Raw genomic sequence first — 21,686 nt, forward strand, 5'->3', positions numbered from 1 at the left:
CATAATGCAGTTACTTGCTCTGGAGTCTGACTGCCTAACAGGGCTGTAGCCAAAAACCACTTAATGTTGGAGGCTTATCCTAGCTTCACCCTTGCTCTTACTAAGTGTGGCAATCATCTTGCTGCCATCTCAAGGTGGACACCTTCTAGCTTCTAATTATTTACCACTCAAGAAGAATACCAAGCAACTATTTAAAAAGAAGGGTGATTATACAAATCCACTTGATTGAGGTTTCCTCCCTACATCATCAGTGCTATTACAGAGTCATAGCTGGTGTCTCCATTATCTAATCATTTTTGTAGGGTCCACATGTACCACTGAGCAAGGACATCTTTACATACATTCTGTATCCACCCTGACCCATCAAATCTGAGCGTTAAATACTTTTTTTTCTATCTTAACACCTGAGAAAACTGAGACACATGGGGAAATTGCTTGCTTGTAAATGATAGAGCTAGGACCTCAGGCTGTCTAAATTCAGAGTCCATGCTGTTAACTACCATCTCTGCTCCTGATTTAGTGCCCACCAGGTGCCCAGTTTACTCTTAGGAAAAAAAATATTTCAAATACAGAAAAATAAGTACCAGGATCTTACCAAAATTCTGAGGAAACGTATTTGCAAATCTTCCACAAACCTTTATCCCATCCATCTCTCAGAACAATATTCTGTCTAATTCTAAAATTTGTAAATGCTCTCTTTAGATGTCAACATACTTTACATGGCATCACCCCCACTCCAAGAATTTCCTTAAGGTATGAGGTTTTTGTTGCTATTTTTTTGTTTTGTTTTGTTTTTTGGTGGAGGGTGGGTATATGAGAGGGTATATCTCTGCTTTTCATTACATAAGTAACATACATTACTTTGTTTATGCTACTTTCCTGTAGTCAGGCCTTCAATTGCTTATGTGTATGGACTTGCTTTTATGCTGAAATATATTTATTTTTAAAATATATGAAAGGGATAAGTTGATAATTTCCTCATATTGAATCCCAAGATGTTAGGGTCCATCATTTCTATCCTTATTAAATTATTGTATTTATAGAATATTTATGCATATTGTGTTCTATTTGGATTTTATCAATCACGTTTCCTTTTCCTATATCACATTTATAAGGCAAAAACTCTTTATTAGAGTTTTCTACTCATAGATTTTCTTATAGATTTTTTAATCTCATAGGTTTGAAATTCAAAAGGTTTACCATTTTTGATTGTAGAAAGTAAAAAAGTGAGATTTGTGCTTCTTCTCAACCAATGTGTCTGGGCTAAACTCAATTTACTTCTTTTCAAGGTCTCCATTTTACTTCTCAGCTTAATGAAAACCAAAATAGTATTTTAGTAGCCCTAGAAATTGTATCCTACCATTATTTCTGACGAATGCATGGTTTTTGTTTTAGCTGTTGAATTTTTATCTCATCATAAAACTTTCAATAATATTGCAATGATTTCTTCAGAGGCCATCCCTCAAAAACTAACAGGAACATGTTAATAACTCAATAGGGGTTTGAGCTCCACTGAGCTTCTCTTCATTTCCAACAGCTCAACAAACATAAATCCAGAGTTGCCTTCTTAACATTTCCTTTTCAACAACAGCATATACTTTAAGAAGCTAAATTTTTATTTTAAATTTCACAATAACATGACAGCAAATTTCCAGTGCTCTATACGCCTTTCAACATCACATGATAATATACATGGACAGACACAAAATGACACAAACCAGAAAAAGCTCTGTAAACTAAAAATGGAAATTCTGTGAGCTAAAGGCAAAAGTTCAGAAGAGAGGCAAGTTCTATTAAGTAATCTAGGGAGATCTCTTTGGCCTTATTTCTCAACCCTCCTTCTTTTTAAATCTGTCATTTTCATTTTTCCCATCAGAAATGATACTCTGATTCTCCAGCCATATTCACCTCCTTTCAGTTTCTTATTCCTCCTTGCCTTTCAGATCAGCTCCCTCACCAAATCTCCAGTCTGTAGTGCCTTCTCATATGCCCAGAGAACATGCAGTCTTGTCAGGAGATTTCCTAGCACACTATAATTCTCCTACCATAATATTTATTGTACTTTAGCATCGTGGCTTCTTTGAATCTCTCCAACATTAGATCTTGGGCAATAAGGGCAAGGATTCACCATTCTATCAAAAACATGCCTAGCACATGTTAGGTACTTCATGAGTTGAAAAAAAATGAAGTACTACATTACAGAAAGTAGATAGATAAGATATTCTCATGGTGGTACTGTGTGGTTTTTAGGAGTTTAGGCTTCCTTGGGCCAAGAGTGTCACATTCCAATCTCAGCTTGGGAACCACCAGCTTAATTTGTTGACCTTGGTTAAACTGCCTAGTCTATTTGAATTTTAGGTCCTTCTCTATTGAAAATGGAGATAAAAATAGATACTTCCTCAGAGTTATAGCAAATATAACAATGAAATAGGTCATATAGCACTGTACATAAAAGTATTCAAATATATATATACATATATTTCTTGTTGTTACTAAACAATATTATTAATAAATGATAAAATGTGCTTACAGATCTGGCTATGAATTGTATTTGTAGTAGTGATTATGAATTTCAGTGGCAAATCCAAAAACAATAAATGAAATAAGTTTACAGGGTAAAAATAGTGATTGGAAAATGATGTGTTGAATCTATAACCATAGATAATTAACGAAGACTAGGATATGGCATGACACTGGCCAACCTATTAAATTCTCTAGTAGGCATCAAGGACAATGAGTGTTATCCCTTTGTGCTTATCTCTGAAAATTAAAGAAATAAAAATTGAATTTTATATGTCATAAACTAAAAAGCAACCTTAGTAGAATTAAAAATGAAATTTCTGTCTTCTAGATAAGTATAAAAAGTTAGTATAGAAGCTTAAAAAAATCAAAGTATAGTCTATACACTGAAACAGAAAACTAAGGAAATAGCAGAGTAAGAAAAATAAAACCAGATAAGAAAAGCAAAATTCTTAAGACACAGCAAAAGCAAGACCAAATCTATCAGTTATGAAAATATACAAAATAAATACATTATGCATCTTCTTAAAAAAAACAAGGCCTCTCAGATTGATATCGTTTTTTAAAAAAACTTGACATAATCCTCCAAGGACAAAATAACTTTATAAGTATAAAATGAAAGATTAACTAAGGATAACCAGAAATTCGGTTCTTTATAATTTCAGGTTTTCTATAGTAAGTAGATGTTACCTCTTTAATTAGGGGAAAAATAATATAACAATAAGACCTCAGAAGAGTGCCTGGCACAGACTAAGCTCTACTTAAGGGTTTGTTCAGAGCATAAATAGTTACTAGGGCTATGCCAATGCTATCAAAGTGATATATCAAAACCAAAACACAGTGATAGTATCAGAATCACACAGAATCCTTAGCTTTAATGTGTAGTTGGTCACATTTATGGAAGGTCCCAAGGTGACATGTCTTGTGGGTTTTAGTTCTTTGTGGTACAGCTTATTCATCATCATCATACCCCTTATTTGTAGACTAATGAGTGGCATTTACTGATACTTTCATTATTTTCACAAAAACAGTAATAATGATATTAAATTGGCCTGTAGTGTACAAAGTGGCTTCCTCTCTATTTTGTGAGATAACAGAATTAGCAAAATTTCATTAAAAAGTCTTTGCTCTCCCTTATGGTGTAAACTCGGCTATTGTATTCACTTATTTCATTCATTTGTCAGTTACTTAGCAGGCAATGTACATTTATAAAGGTGAATTAAAACCCATGGTCACTGACCTTGTAAAGCTTATTGTCTACTAGGAAACAATTATTATCCAACCTGGGTTAAAAAAAAAAAAAAGCAGTTCCATAAGTACATGTAAGCATATAACCAAGAAGTCTACCTCCTGTTGACAAGGGCAGGTAGGCCAGGATTTTCAGAGAAGAACCATTACAGTGAAGGGTTTTAATAACATGTATTCTCTGCCATGCCCATGATTCATGAATCAAAGGATCCATCTTTCTAACATGCAGAATGCTGATTCACTAGAATAAGGACATTTATATTCAATGATCCTTTGTTCCAATCTCCCAAATTAGCTCTCTAATGTATCAATTTATACCTTGTTTTATTAAACCCTGTATGTCTTCTGAAAATATATGTTTTGCCTTCATTAGTCAGAAAGAAACACATGTAACTGCTGGGCAGGAAAAAAGAAGAGATACTCCCAAATGGGCTGTTACATATCCAGAGGGAAACACTTTTAGACAGGTTTATATTTGGGAAAGAAGCATATTGTTCCTTGCCCAGCACACTCTGATCCAGCCGTATGTGGCTGGTTTGGCATTAGGTCAGTTGCCTTGTCACATTCCCAGACATTGGGCCATTTTTGAAGGTTATTAACCTGGGCATGAAGGAGAAAAGCCAAATAGCACAATGGCATATGTCTCTCCCTGCCTGATTCTTTTCAATACCCCTAGCAGGTTTATAAGACATTTTTTAAGTTAATCAAACAATAGCATGCATACTTCTTATAAAAATGAAGACACTGCATATAAGATTAAAATCACTTGGGACAACCAGTCCTATATCCCTGTAGCAGATACCATCAATAGAGATAATCACCATCATCAATTTAATATGCTTTCTCCAGGTTTTTATTTTCCTCTGAATTTATAGATATACATGAGGGTACCAATTTTTCTGGTTTTGTTTTTGTTTTTGTTTTTAACACAAAAATATTTTTCTATAGATATTTTTTGTAACTTGTTTTTCAATGAAGACTATATCTTATAGATTTTACATGAGAATACCAGTAGATCTACCTCATCTGTTTTTGTTGTTGTACATTATACCAAAGTGAGGATATAGCAGAATTTACTAATTCCCCTACTGGGGGGCATTAAGGTTGTTCCCATTTTTTTTCCCTATTACAAAGAGTGCTGCAATGAATGTTCTTGTGATTATGCTAGTAGGTTTCTGCTAGCTCTCAAAAATCAAAGTAAGCTTGTGAAAACTTCTGAAGTGTTGTCTGTCACTTTGTAATTGTACATATTATCATGAATTACATCCAAATGTCAAAAATCAGAATAACACAGGCATTGACCAATCAGAAAGAATGCACAAAGGATCCAGGAAGATGCCAACAGGAAGCACTCAGTATGCTATATTTGCTCCTTCTGCCCAAATGCCTACACTAGAATTTGGGTTTTTAGTGTTGCCTTTCAAGAAACATTTTTACCCTCTTACATATTTTCTTGTGATCATATGTGGCTATCCATGCTAGCAGCGGTGCTCACCCATGGCCAAAAAGTATAAGCCAAAGACTGTGTGTGCGTGTGCTTGTGTGTGTGTACGTGTGTATGTTTGTGTACATGTACTTGCTATGGTTCATTACAGCTGATACGAAAATAAATACTAATTATTCCTTTTAAAAGATGTTACATATCCATTGAGTATCTAAGTAAATACAGTAAAGAACATATCTTTAAAGGATGGTTTTTAAAGGATGTAATACCTAAAAATGGGTTGGTATCTTTCTCAGTAAATATTAACTATTTTTTACTCATTCCCGTCCTAATGTTACATAAAAAGTTTGATCAGGTATTTCTTTCTTAATAATTCACATTTTTAGTTTTGACCCTTTCTAGAATTTTATATGCTTCTAGTGCTTCAGGTCAGTTCCCCACAAAACCTCCTCTAGCTTTTTAAATTGTAACTATACATTCTTAAGGAACTAATCTTGTGACTGCTCAGCTTTCATATTTGCTTAAAAAATGTCAAAAGTTTCAGTAGTCTTCTTCTAAAGGTGTTTCTTTCATCCTTTCCATGACATAGAATCAAAAAAGAAGGGAAAGAAACACATGGGGTATTCCCTTTGCTGAGATTTCAAAAACTCCTTGTGATTACTTCAAAAGAATCCGAAAGTTGTTCTTTTCTGTTTAATTATTAAACAAGAATGAAGCATATCTATTCCATAGTTTTTCTTTTAGAATAACAGAAAATGGGAATAGCATGGCATGTTGCAGTCCGTAAAGCATATTCTCATCCCCAAATGGAAGCACCTAGCAAAGTAATACAATACATCTCAGAGTATCATTTCCTTCCCAGTGATGATGCCGACTACTATACATGATCGCTTGCCAACACTTACATGCTATTAGAAGAAAAAAAATTAAAGTAAGTTATATGAGGATTTTGAAAACTGGTTAACTGATGGCAGCCAAGAGAGAGGACTATGGGTCAATCCTATTTTCCATTTCCCTTTCCCCAATCACTCAGAAACATAATTGTTTTGTACCTTTGTGATCCATAAGCAAATCAAAGCCATATTTCATTCAAAGTGCTCATGGCAGAGGGATCTTGGGAAGCAATTTCCAACCCTATGATTTTAGAATCTATTAAACCTCTTGTTCTTATAATTATCTTCACATTTTCTCCATTACTTTACATAGATACCAGAATAAAGAAGCTGCAATTTTGATTACAGGATTGTTTTAATCTCATTACTTCTACATATCCACTTTTTCTCTTTAATTTCTAATTTGAAACATATTAAAATAATTTTAAAAATTTCAATGATTCTAACACTAATTATTTGACAGGTCTAAGATCCTACTCTCAAAACATCTTACTTATTTCAATGAAGCACATACAATTTTAAGCACTAAAGGAAAAAACCTTAATTTTAATTTATTCCATAAATGAAGAACATTACATTTAATTTGATAACATATCTGTCTATTCAAAGTGAATTTGAAGGGGAGAAATAGTATACTGTTGAAAACTTAAATTCAAGATTGCCTTCTTTATGCTGTATGGATCAACCTGATGTTTTCACTCAAAACACCTTTATTATACAAACTGAGAGAGATATGTTCACTGCTCATATACAGCTCTAATCGAGGCACTGTATAAATTCTTGGACACAATGATAAAGAGGACTCTGGCTTAGGAAGTTCACAATTTAATAAAATATAGCATGTATAGCACTCACAGATGTAGGAATTAGATGCTGATGGAACATTATTGGTAGCAGTGATTCCTTCCCTTCAAAGAAATCACTGGGAAGGGCTTCACAGGGGTGATGGTTTATTAGAATGAGGAGAAATCAGAATGCGCAGATATTGAAATATATTTTAAGTGAACTCAATATCCAAGTGTTAAAAACCACTCTGAGGATTGTTTTTCCTGGATAGGTATATCTACTATTCCCTCTACTTAAGTAAATAGCAAGCTGAATTTTTTTTTAATTTTTAAAAAAATTTTTTAAAGATTTTATTTATTTATTTGACAGAGAGAGATCACAAGTAGGCAGAGAGGCAGATAGAGAGAGAGAGGGAGAAGCAGGCTCCCTGCCGAGCAGAGAGCCCAATGCGGAGCTCGATCCCAGGACTCTGAGATCATGACCCAAGCCAAAGGCAGAGGCCTAACCCACCGAGCCACCTAGGCACCCCTGGCAAGCTGAATTTACAGGAGGTTGCCACAATAGGGAAATGTAAGCCAAGACAGTTTCTACTTTTCTCCTCAATCTTCTCATCAACACCTGCTCCCTTTTCAGCAAGAAAAGCTCTCCTTTTAGATAAATTAATGTTTACATGATTGTGCTACAAAAAGAAATTGCTTTCTCAATTTATGTTTTATAAATTTAGGCTTTTGTGTATATACATATATTTTAAATATCAAGCCCACCTGTATAATAGATATTCAGATATACATAGAAAAAAAGTTTAGGTCTTGAAAATAAGAATAGAAGAATCTCTGACAAACACTTTTGTATTATTAACCCAACTTCAGTAAGAGAATTTGCACAGAGTGAAAACAGTAAGGTCAGGTAGAAGTAGAGTGCATATCACCCTTCACACTTACTAAGAGAGAGACTTGCTAAGATGGCAGCATTTCACAGTGGGAGTTATTCTGTAAAATTTCAGTCTTAGATCGAGCAACTTTTTATTTTTTTATGAATTCTTCAGCATAGCACATTTTAAAAAACAAATTCCTAGACCTAAGCTAGCCTTTAGAATACATTTTTAAACTTTGAAATCTACCAGTGCTCAATCATTATTACTTGCCATGAAAATCTTGTTCTTAGCATAAGACAAAAAGAGTAACAGAGTTCCTTTGGATCGACCACATACAAATTCTCTTTGGGGGAATGAGGTGCAAGGATAAAGAAGGAGACCAGATTCCTTTATCCTTTGACTGCAAGATCTTCACATCAAGATATAGAGTGCTCAGTGGATTATGTATAATCAAAACTTGAGAAAATTGTTTGTATAGATTGACATACCAGTGCTTCCCTACTGACTGACCCTTCCAAATTGAATATTTTCACTATTGCACAGAAACACACACACACACACACACACACACACACACACACACACACCTTTATAGCCATGCTCCTGATTTGTCTTGACAAATGAGAGGGACAACAAAGAAGTGGTGATAAGGAATTTTCTCTACTGAGGAGAAGGAAATAAGTTTAAGAACTGGCTGCAGAAACTCACAGAGGGGAGAACTCTATTTGGTAAAATATTCCCATGCCTTTGGTTTTGTATAGTGAGTTAATTCATTTTACGTGTCAATTTGATTGGACCACAGTGCCCAGATATTTGGTCAGACATTATTCCGACTGTCCTATAAAGATGGACTTCATCCAGTAAGCTGAAAGCTAAGTAAAACAAAAATCTGACCTCCCCCAAACAAGAGGGAATTTTCCAGCAGACTGCTTCAGATTTCATTTCAAATATTGGCTTTTCCTTATTCTCCTTCAGACTGCCTTTGGACTTGAACTGTAATTCCTTCCTGAGTCTCCAACTGCTGGCCTCCCCATTAGCTTTTGGAATCACCAAATCTCCACAATTACATGACCCAATTCCTTAAAAACAATCTCTTTCTATTGGTATACACATCCCATTGATCCTGTTTCTCTGAAGAATCCTGACTTGGGACAGTTCTTAGAATTTGTCCTGTTTGGATTAAGAGTAAGTCAAGTAGATAAACTACTCAGCTTTTGGAAGAAAGGATAAGCAACTTTGGGGGAAGGGTGTGAAAGCAGAAAGGAAGGGTACCTTCAATGTAGTGAAGGGATGAAACTGGATGAGAAAACAAATGGAAATTTTCCAGAGTTGGTAATAACCAAGACTTTTAAGAAGAAAGTCATCTAATTTTCTTTCATAGCTTGGCTGTACCACATTGTGGTTTATCTACCTTCCAATCACTCCATTATCCCATTTCTCATCCATTAATTCCAAATCCTCTATAAAATCTACCATATACTTAGCCTTCAGTAAGTGGTATTTTTCAAAGTAAAGAGATTATATCAGTGTCCAGCAGTATGATAGATATGACATGAAAACGAAACAGTATATACAGGTGATTACATTGAGAATTAAGAAGCAGCAGCAATATCTAGGGAAATGATAAACCAAAGATTCTTCAAGGGTGTTGAAAGAGAGAGAAACTAAGTGTCCCATTACCAGTGGGACAAAGATAGGGTGCCTTGCAAACTGGGAACGTGCAGACGTTCAAAAGTTTGTATTTTGGTAATTTCTCTAAAATCAAAGGCTCAATATATTGTGAAAGAATTTCAATTTAAAATGGAACTGGACAATATAAAATGAAAAATTTCACACGAAATTCACAAACTTTTTCCTCAGGAAAACAAAACCTAAGGATTGAGACTGATTTTCCATAAATGCATAATTTACACAAAACTCAGCACCAGCCAAGGTCTGCCCTAACCCTACTGCTTCACCTCCTCTAGAGCCAACTCAGTCCTCTTCTAACTCTTTCATTTATCTGAACTGTCCTTTTCTAATGCTGAAACCTTACCAACTGAATCTGTTAAAACTCTCCCTTTTAAAATTAGGTCTTCTGGGGGTACCTGGGTAACACAGTTGGTTCAGAATCTGACTTTTGATTTCAGCTCCAGTCCTGATCTCAGGATGCTGATCTCAGGGTCATGAGATTGAGCCCCAAGCTAGGCTCCACACTCAGCTGAAAGTCTGCTTGAGACTCTCTTTCCCCTCTGCCCCCTTCCCACACATGCCCATGCTCTCTCTAATAAATAAATCTTTTTTAAAAAATTAAAAAATAAAATAAAATAAAATAAAATCAGGCCTTCTGAAGATCCTGATAAATCATTAATTTCCTATATCCCATTGGTTGAAGCTGAACTTAGTGCTATAATAAAAGATTTTCCCAAAGTAAATCTTCATAGATTTGCTAAAGAATTCAATATTTTAATTCAAACTTATCAACCTGGATTCTCTGATCTTTATCAATTAATTTGCATGCTTGCTGGAGAAGGTCAAGCCCAGCATTGGATGAAAACTGCTAATTGGGAAAGCCTTGAGAAAAATCTTTAGAATTCCAAGTAACTCAACCACCAGCTCTTTTTTATGACCAAGCTTGTGCTATAGCAAAAAGGCCACATCTTGCCATCCCAAGGGCTTTCCCTAAATCAGTAGACTGGAACAAAATTCAGGCATGCACCCAAAAGTCTGCCAAATCTGTTCATGATTACTATAGCAGACTCCATGCTGTTTTTAGGGAAAATTCTGGGCTCTCTATAAATGTTGAATTCACCAGGGTGGGCTTTAATTCAGTGTTTATAAATGGTTTAAACAGAGATTGGTCTCTGTTAGTCAAGAGAATCTGCATAGAATGGAGAAGACTGTCCACTCCTGGTCTTGTCATTGTAACTATTCAGTTAGCCTGCACTCTAGAAGATGAATCCAAAATAAAGGCAACTAAAATTTTACATCTTCAATTTTAACAGATAGAATCTTTTAAGCAAACTCTCCCCATTGGACTCTGTCATAATTGTAAAAAACCTGGCCTTTGGAGAAAGGGTCGCTGCAAATAAAAAGGTCTAGACCATTATAGCTTTCCAAGAACCAAGGGTCAGACTCATCCCAATTGCAGGGCTCTGAGGAAACACAAGGTCTGTTTCCAATTCTACCATTAAATGGGCTGAGGGAAACTACTCTCCAGATTAGGGACCAATCCCTTAAAATATTGACACAGGAACCACTCTATCACTCGTCAATTCCACTATAATTAAATAGTCCCTTCCTCAAAGTAATGCATTTATTCAAATACTGAGGGTCACAAATAAACCACAGTGTGGTCATATTTCTAAACCTATACACTTTTGCTTGTGACCTTTTCAAAAAAACAAACAAAACAAACAAGCAAAAAAAATCCATTTCTCTTTAGTGAATCAGCTCCTATTCACTCACTAAGATAAGAGTTCCTAAAAAAACAAGCTACCATTTTTTTTTTTCTCAAAAGAGAATAACTATTGAGTTTTAATACCCTGAACTTAAATCCCTTGGAATCTAACCACCAGGAAAATCCAAACTCTTTTTCTTTTACACGTACTTTACAAACCAGGGAAGATTAAACTTCAGATTCTTTCTCATTATTAGATTTAATGTTACCTACTTTATGGTTAAAATCCTCCAATGACATAGGCAAATTCATTGTGCACCCCACCCCCCATTAAGATCCAAATAGATGCCTCAAAAAATCTCCCCAGAATTAAATACCCTATAAATAAAAAAAGCTTAACAGGACATACAACCTATCATAGAAGACCATACAGTACAGAGTTATTATCCCTTGTACCAATCCTTGTAATACCCCTATTTTACCCATAAGAAAAACCTAATGGTTGCAGATGGAGACTGTCCAAGATCTTCAAGCAATAAAAAACATTGTTATTCCTCACTCTACTATTGTTTCTAATCCCCATACAATATGAGCATCTATCCCTACCACACATAAATTTTTCACAGTGATCAATTTAGGCAGTACATTCAGGTGATACGACTGAACTTGTTAATGTTGATAAATGTTTTTGCTTTTACCTGGGAAGGGGAACAATATACATGGAGAGTAATGCCCCAGGGTTTTACTAAAAGTTCTCACAAATTTCAAAACCTGATCTAGATGATGTTGGAGACTCCATCTTACTACAATATGTAGATGATTTTCTTCTCTGCTCACCTTCCAAAACCTCCTCAATAAGAAGACACTATTTACCTGTTAAAACCCTTAGCCACTAAGGAATACAAGATCTCAAAAGAAAAGTTGCAATTTGTTCAAAGTGAAGCTGGATCTTTTGTACAGTTAATCTCAGAACAAGAGTTATACCTAGATCCTGACAAGCTAGATGGCATCTTGAATCTAAATCTTACCTAAATCTAAAACTAAATGTCAATTATGGACTTTTCTTGAGCTAGCTGAATTATTGACACAATTGAATTCCAAACTTCTCAGCAGCACAACCCTTATATGACTTTTTAAAAACCACTGGGTGATGGGCATTAAGGAGGGCACTTGATATAATGAGCACTGGATGAATTATTAAATTCTATTTCTGAAACTAATAATACACTATAGGTTAAATTAAGTAAACAAAACAAAACAACACAACAACAACAGCAACAACAACAAAACCACTAAACCTAGTCCTATTATCTGGGTAAAACCAAGATAACTTGACATTAAAACCTTGAAGGAAGCTTATTAAATTCACATACCCTTGGACATCCAACATATCAGCTACCTCTTTTCCTTTTTGTGTATGAAAAAGGGAAATTCCCTCAAAGTACTTATCTAAAAACATGGGAGTTACTTCCAACCTCTAGGTTATGACAGAGAAAAATTAGATCCCATGGACTGAGGATATCCTCCATGCCTTAAGGTTATCCCTGCTACTACTCTTCTGGTAAAGCCCACTGAAGAAATAGTTATGAGATCATCCTTGACCATCTTTGTACCTCATGCTGTCATACCTCTCTTGAACTCACACCACACCTAATACCTTTCAGGAAGCCATCTTATTTCTTATGAAATTCTCTGTGTGCAGCCCCTCAGATCACTCTCTTTATTGTAATAATCTCAGCCCTGCTCCTCTTTCATGGATGAAATGCCCATAATTGTTGATTTTGATGAATCACCTATTAACCTCTCATGATGACTTTTGGCCATTTCAGCCCAACAAGCCAATTATATGCTCTTATTCAAGCATATATTCTCCCTAAAGGTAAAGCCAAAAACATCTATATTAATAGTTAATAACTAATAGTTAATCTGTCTTTGAAATAACTCATGATTTTGGGATGTTATGGAAGCAATGAGGTTTCCCTCCTTGCAGTGGAAACAAAATTTAAAATGGTCCATATGTCCAAAGTTTATTAGATGCTATACTCCTCCCATCAACAGCTCTTAAAACTTGTTAAAGTCCCTGGACATTCTAAGTCTGACTCTCTGGGAGCCAAAGGAAACCACTCACTGATGTCTCCACAAAAATAAACAAACAAACAAACAAATAAATAAATAAAATCCTGCTTCTGTTGGATCCATAGACAAACCTCTGTCATGGTCCAGAAAACTACTTCCCCTGGTGATGACCTAAGAGAATTATCCAGGAAAATACAACAATTGGTCCCTGAAAAAAATAAAAAAAGAAAATTGGTAGTCTAAACACTGTTGGTGTCATGCAGATACAAAGCTTTGGTTCTGGCCCAATAACGAATTGGTCCTACCAGAAAATCTAAAATTTCTACTATTAACTACCATTCATAAATTAAATCATTGGTCAACTGATAAAATGATAATGTTTATGAATCAACATTGGTGGAAAACATACGCAAGGCCATGAAAGGCACATACCTTAACTAGTTTCACCACCCTAAATTTAACACAAGGAAGATTATACATACTGGCCCTGGGCATTTTAGTTTACCCAAGGGACTGTTTGAGGTTTGGCAAATGGATTTCATACAATTTTCTCCGTCTCATGGATATAAATATGTTCTAAGTAATAGTCTGCCTGTTTTCACATTGGACTGAATTTCCTGTGTAAACAGGGAACTAACTCGTCTGTAGCTAAAATCCTATTAGGAAAGATTATTCTGCCTTAAACTTCATAGTGAATAGGAACTCACTTTACTAGCCAAATACATAGACAAGTCTGTCCTGTCTGACTAGTTTTACAGCACCTGCATGGTGCTTATTATCCTAAGGACTGACCTAATATACAAATGGAATTATTAAGACTCAGTTAGCTAAATTAGTCAAAATACTTTAAATACCTAGCCAAAATAATTACTATTGGTTCTTCTAAATCTTAGATCTACTTTCTTTAGAATCTATAAACTTTCACCTTTGGAAATAATTATACAATGGCTGATAACACTTAGTTTCCACTTCTTTTGACCCACAACTAAGAAAGGGGGGATATACTCCAATTTTGCAAAGGCCTATTCAAGTCCACAGAAAATAATTACCATCTGGTAGAACAATATTTATATAGAGCATTCCCTGGAGACAGAGGCATCAAACATCATACCTTACAACCCAGAGAGTTCCTTTTTTTGGAAAAGACATCACCAAAATGACTCTTTTCAACATTGGGGGAAAGGCCTTTACTAGGTGTTGTTAATTAACCCCTGTTCAGCCAAACTTCAAGACATAAACTCCTGGATTCATGTGTCACATCTAAAGAAGTCCCCCAAATCTGAATGAACCTATACACCAACTGGTCACCTGAAATTAAAAATTTCTAGGAACTGAAGCAGAGAGCATGTGGAGTAAACAGCTTACCCAAGAGATCTGAACCAGGCCTACATAACTTTTTTTTTTTTTTAATTACTCGATCTTTAGTTAAATTAGGTCATTTAGGCCTTCTTTTTTCTTTTTCTAGTTTTCTAGTTTTCCTACTGTTTTTTACTTAATTTTAACACATCCTTTTATTCTCACCTTACAAAACCTCTCATTGTGCTAAACATACTGATTGCCAGATTTGTGTCAGAGCAAATATTACTCACAATGAACCTGAATCGGTGGTCTGGCCACTATCTTTAGAAGGATGACAAAACCTATCTGGTAAAGATGTAAGATTTTCCTCTGGTAACTTTGAACATGTCCTTCCTTCTGGAAGATTGGTACCAAATATTATGGCTTTCCTTTGGGTGCCCCCCACTCATAAATGGATATCCCTCACTCAGATCTGGAATCTTACCCCAAATTTTTCTTTATGTTTCAAAATCAATGATGGGAATGTCAAAACTCTAGGCTATCTCCCACTCAATATTTGTAGCCATACTATTTTATATGACCGAGATGAACATGAATTTACTTCCCATTGAAATCCAGAAGACTATATCACCTCATCCATTAATACATCTCCACATGGGAGCAATGAAAACCATAATACCAGGAAATGAAAATCTTGTGTGCTCATACTCCATGGTACCAAAAATATGGTGAATGATGGAAAAACTTAACTTTCGTTTTCTCCAGAGATTTTCTAAGCCTCCACCAAAACCTTGCTTATACTAGATCAGCTCACTTGTATAAGAGAGATCTATAAGTATTTCTACTCAGAAATTTAAGTGCTCACAAAACCATCTCCACAATGCTAGCAAACCAGGTTATCATGTGCTCTTTATGAAAGATTGTATTTCCAATTATGAGATCCCCTCTTTCATTCCAGGGAAAAGAATCTGAGCAAATTGTGTTTAAGAAGACAGTACTAGGTGTTTCTTTTTAAGTAGAGAAAACATATATTCTATACTTCCCCTTAATTGGAAGGAATGTTGTGGGATCATTGTCCTCCCCCCTGACAACAAAATTAGAAAAACTCTTCCTTCCATTGTGTATATACCTACTCTGTGGCCTTCTTCCTATCAACTTAAAAGGATGTGTTGGAACTGGGAATGTTATAATTTGGGGTGGTTAACTATACATAACCCTATAGTAGATAGAAAGGGTTTGGGGCATGCTTTTGTCAGAGCGTTTTTCCCTTGTTTGGAGTAGCAGACCTTGAAAAAGCAATTCACAATCTTTCTATAGTCATGTCTACCACTTACAATACTTCTGTCAGAGTTTTTGGATATCAACAAACCCAAATGAACAGCCTCACAGAAGTAATCCTAGAAAACCAGAGAGCCCTAAAACTCCTCACTATTCTGCAGGGGGAAACCTGCACCTTACTTGGAGAAGAATGTTGTCTTTATGTCAATAAGTCAGGGAAAATAACAGAAGAACTAAAAATAATGAAGGACAATATCAAGCTGCTAGAAGAAATTGGCCAAGCTCCCGGAACTTGGGACATTTTCTACCTATTTAACATAAGCAATTGGGGAAACTGGTTGAGAGGCATACTTCAATCAATAGTTATCATTGGGCTTTCGTTCTTTATTTTAATCATTTTAATTAAATTTATACTGTTTTATATTAGTAAACAAATGTCTTCTTCCCAAATGTATGTGCAAATAAAATTATCTTCCTTTCAAAGGCATTTCCTGAAACTCAACTGACCATGGAAACTAAATGGTCCACTTTAAAGGGACATAACAAATTTTTCATTTTCACTCCTCCTGTGGCCCAAATGAGGTCAATGAAATTCTATATCATTTTCCTCCCTCCCCTCAGACACAAGACTCCTGAGGATGACCTTCTTCTGCTTCATGGAAAAAGATACATGATGATCCTCCTCAACCTCACAGAACATACAACACATTCCACCTATAAGGAACTGTATCTTTGACAAAAATTAATGAACAACAACTGAATACCATACTGATCAGCAATGCATTCTGTGGAGGATCTTGATCAATAGGAGGAAATGTGAAAGAATCTCAATCTAAAATGGAACCAGAGGATATAAAATGTAAAATCTCACAAACGTGATCTCAGGAAAACAAAATTTAAAGACTGAGAAAGTGATTTCCCATAAATGCCTGATTTATGGAAAATGTCACAGTATTGGAATTTTCTTAAATAATAGGAAGATGGTCAAGAGGTTGCCTCATATCAACCCTGGGAAATTTTTGCTTTTGGTTGTTAGAGACATGAATAAGAAATGATCCAGATTGGGTGGGTCTCACAAAATAAGCTGAATTGAGCTTTGTATGACTGGAATGATTTTGTCTGCTTGGGGAATTTTCAAAACTAGTCATAATTTTTTCTTAATAGACTCTAACTAAACTTTCCTCTCTTTACATTCCCTGCCCATAAATATGGTCTGCCCCAAACCCTTAACAGACTTGTCTATAGCTTGCTACAGTTTATATGCCCTGAATTTCAACTCCTCTGCTATTTCTGAATAAGCTCATATTTTTGGCAATTTTGAACTTGCCTTAGTTTACTTCTTTATTTAGATTGACAACATCATCCAACATTATTTTCAAGGTCCATCCCTATCTGACTCACCACATCTCTCTCTAAGTATGTGTTAAAATTCAGGCTATTGGCTGGAGACCACTGGACTAGCAGCAATGGGATCCAATGTGAACTGGGAAGACTCTCACTTCCTGGTGAAGGAGTAAAGCATGGAGAAGAGTTTTGGCAGAGTGCCTACAGCTCCAAAGATGGTAGCTGTCAGGTCAGGCATCTATCTCCTCTTTCATGGATTTTGTCTGGGTTGGAAAAGGGCAAATAGAATGCAGAAATCTTCATCTATCCAACTAAGAGGATCTTAATATAATCCTGAGAATAAAATCCATGAATGTGCTTTATTACATATTATTTTAATTATGTTCTGCTTTTCACTGAGTTGAAAAACCAAGGTTCTCTGAGGTTTCTCTTTATTGGTACATTGAAGACTTACATCTACTGGCCTGAATAGGGAATGGTTGTAGGTTTAAAAGTAAATGTGTGCAGAGGGGAGATATATTGGTCACAACTGAACAAACTCATCCTGCTCCTACCAGTTATGGAAAATTGCAGTGATTTAGTCACTAGGATGAAATAATAACTAGGAAAAGTTCAATAAGCAAAAGAAAGAAACAATGTGATTTGGTCTCTGGCCAGACTTAGCCCTTTTCTCCTACCACTCTTTTGTTTTTCACTAGGCTATAAACACATGAGATTTTAACACAGAGAGCTTGTTCCCACCTCAGGGCTCTTACACATTGCTTATCCACCTCCCTGAAATGCTCAGATCCTAACAGTGATTCCTTCTCAATATTTGGTCTCTGCTCTACTGTCACCTTCCCCACAGGCTTTTCCTCACCTCTCCAAAAATAGCATCCAACATACCCCAAAACATACCCAATCACTTTCTATTTTCTGCCTACCACTTGTCATTATGTGACATCCATTCATTTTTATCTATCTAATCATCTAACAATTACCTTTCTCTATATTTATAAAATATCCCCACTAGAATGTAAACTGCATGAAAGTAAGGACTTTTTGTGTCAGTTGCCTGTTCTATTGCTTGAATGCAGAACAGTGTATCCTACACATAGTAGGTGGTCATGAATGAATAATAGTATTTAAAGTGATTTTAGGGAGAGTGTTCATTTATTATTCTTTGTTTCAATATATGTATTAATAACAAATGATTCTTATCTATTTCTCAAAATTAGGACCTCTAGCTAAGATATTTTTGTTCAGTGTCTAATAAGATTCTACCTAGAATGTAATAAATTTATATATAATTTTAAAAAATTGCAACCATTCAGGCTTTTTCACTAAATGTGTTCAGCCCTTCCCCAAATTAATATGAGTTATTAAGATTTTAGTAACGTAATGTATGATTTACCAAATATCTCAAGATCCTTTTTCCTTTGTTAAATAAAATCTAAGGGAAATGACTAATTAGTCAATTTGAATGATTTCCAAATAACACCACCAGCCTGTGTTTGTCTATACTACCAAGGTGAATTATTCATTAGCATTTATGAGAAGTGCCTGAAGAACACTAGCAGTGGGAGTAAAACAACCTGGAATGGTTTTTAAATGACCTTCCAAGCAACTTGGATTAACACTGGCATTATTCTCTCTGTACAAATCGAGTTAAAATTTTCCATGTGTCAGGTCTCAGAAGAAGGCAGTGAAGGACTGCTGTCTTAAAGAGGAAATGACCTTTTGTACCTCCTACAATTAGATTCTGCTGCTTTCTCTGTGTGTAATGTCTGTGTGTATCTCTGTGTGTCTGTGGGAGGAGAGAGAAGGAGAGACAGCAAGCAGGGAAAGAAGCAGAGAAGAGAAAGAGAGTCAGAAAGAGAGATGAAAGGGAAGGGGAAGAAGACAGGGATGAAGAGAGGAAGAAATAGGAACAAACAAAAGGAGAGATGGGGCATGATGGAAAAAACAGAAAAAGAGAAATGAAATAGAAGAAATAAAATGGAGACAGCAGGAAAGGGGAGGGAGGGAGGAAACTGGTGATGGAAATGACAGATTCTGAGGCAGGCTTTCCCTCGAGTTGGCACACCAGGTTTCCAGGCTCCCAGGAGCTCTCCCAGGTGTGCAAGGTCACCTGACTTAATACTGATTAAAAGTGTAAATTGCAACACAAAAAAAGAAAAAGTAATTGTCATGTTTCTTCTCTCCTGTGAGGTCACACTCCCTGGTTGTAGCTGAGCCTGCTGCTAGGCACACCCCTCTTGTTTAATAAAATTGTATTAACTTTATCCCTGCCCTTGATTTGTGGCTTTCTCACGTTGTGAGGAATAAATAATAAATGATTGTAAAGCACTTGTACATATGAAATGCCACATAAATGCTTAATAATAATCAGCTTAGGCCAGGAAGCCAGGGGGGTTGAATAGAAATCATCGCACACGGCCATTCTTGTTTACGTGGCTAAAATCGTCTTGTGTGCTGTCTCCACATCAAATCATCCCGCAGATTTAATTTTCACCCATTCAAGAATCCACTTCTCTGCAAACTAAACAACCTTTGTTCCCCCATGCCTGCAGTAATGTCATTTACAATCATAGAATGTAACTGCAACAACCCATCTTTGCCTTTTCACTTTAGCTTGGTTTCTGCAGCACCCCTTCTCTCCTTGCTAGCCCTTCCCAGTCCCCACAGGCACCATCTTGAGTCCTCCTTTCCTATCCCTTGGAGACACCTGCCCGTTCTACTCTACTCTTTGCAGAAATATCTGTTTCCCGCCCTTGGATTTCATTGCATTTGCTTTTTGGGAATCCAGCGTAGCAAAGTTGGTAGTTTCTTGCTGCCCTTCATCCATCCATTGCTTTTATAGTGTATTCACTCAGCATTCACTGATGTTGGGAGTGTTGGGCTAGGCACTGGGGTAGAGTGGAAACTAAGACACAGAGAGTGTGCATTCTGCAAGGAGGACAGACAGGGTAATTCCAGCCCAGTTCAGAAGATGCCATGATCAGAGTAAGCACAGGCAGCTGAGGGAAGTCAGCATGTAAGCAGCACAAAGTAGGAAATTCTGGTAGAGTCAAGATGTTTTATTTGGGGGTTTTTGTTGGTTTGTTTTTGAATTTTTTCCTTTTATTTCCAAATGTCTTTAAAAGCCTTCTATGCACCATTTGACATAGCTGAAACTCCCTTGGTGTGACCTGGCTGTGAAAAGAAAGGAGTGGTTCAGTCCCAGGAAAAAAGCCCAGGCTGGCCTCTCCTGGTCATCTGCAAGGAGGAAGGGCATTCTCCATCACCTCTGTCTGTTTCAGTTTCTGTGTGTGGGACCCAACCTTTGGGAGTTGGCGAGAGTTGGTCCTCTGCTAATACAACTATTTTTGACCTGGAGTCTATATTTTCAAAAGAAGATATTGTCTAAATTTGTATCTGTACATTTAATGACAAAAAAGTATATGCTTATTGCAGAAAATGAAATGAAAATAAAGATAAGCAAAAATAAATTAACTGCAATCACAGTAGCCACTGGGGACCATTTTTATCATTTAGTGCATATCCTACCAGACATTTTCCATGTTTATATTACATCAAAATGTGCCTTAAGGCACATATTCCTCAGTTCCGTAGTATTACATTTCTCATCAATGTGTATTATACTATACTCTGTGTACATACATACTGGTTTATTGCCTTTTTTACACAAAATATCAAAACCATAGTTTCATATCAAAATGTATTTCATCATGATTTCTAATGACTCTTCCATATTCTATTATGCATATGAATTATTTTAAAGTTTAAGATATATGCATTGCTGCAATTGGAATTACTGGGTAGAAGTATGCTTGTGTTAAAGTTTTTGTTACTCTGCCAAAATGCCCTCGAGAGAGACTGAACTGGTTTACGCCCTCATCTCCCGTATATCAGACCCCTGCCCACACCACTTATCCTCCCTTATCCCCCCATACACCCCTTAGCTATAATGAAGTAGTCTCAAGGAGGATATGTTTGAAGCTCCACAATTTTAATTTTTCCTCTACTTTCCCATCCGTTCCCTTGTGGCATGAGAATTAGTGGGCCTTGGGTTTTCAAACAGGTGGAGAAGGCTGTAGGGTGTATAATTGCTTTTGGTGAAACCATCAATGTCCACGTTTAGCTCTTCCTGCTCCACTTCCTCCAATTCAATTAGGCTGTTCTTACCAGGGGGAGAGTTTTCAAAGCATCAGATGAAGTGTTACCTCATGATTAATAATTCATGACAAGAAATGAAGATTGGGAAAGATAATAATGCCCTCCAAGCTGTTTTTCTCCACCACTCCCTTGTTCTCATTCACATAAAATGCTGTGTCTCGATCGTTAAAGCAAACATACAAAGTTTCACTGCCCCATAAACCAAAGATCCAAAGCAGGAATTCATAAGCTTTTGAAGTCCTACACCCCTTTGAGAATCTTGTGAAAGCCACAGACTCTCTCCTAATGGGGAAAAAAAAAATGTACAGGATAGCATGCACAGAAACTGTGCTTCTAATTCCCCTGGGTCAGGCACCACTGGAAGATCACCCAAGGACTCTCTAGGTA

The 21,686-nt window shown here is 36.2% G+C and overlaps 1 long non-coding RNA gene across 1 annotated transcript in view; it reads left to right on the forward strand.

Annotated features, from left to right (window-relative positions):
• The first annotated feature begins 714 nt into the window (after window positions 1-714).
• The window catches only part of LOC116873324, a 46,510-nt gene continuing 25,538 nt past the window's right edge, over window positions 715-21,686 (forward strand). Inside the window, exon 1 of the long non-coding RNA XR_004383787.1 lies at window positions 715-753. This is a non-coding gene — a long non-coding RNA (uncharacterized LOC116873324). The remainder of the gene's footprint in view (window positions 754-21,686) is intronic.

This window comes from Lontra canadensis, unplaced genomic scaffold, assembly GCF_010015895.1.
Source record: "Lontra canadensis isolate GAN:19392208 unplaced genomic scaffold, GSC_riverotter_1.0 scaffold33, whole genome shotgun sequence".
NCBI classification, from domain to species: Eukaryota; Metazoa; Chordata; class Mammalia; order Carnivora; family Mustelidae; genus Lontra; species Lontra canadensis.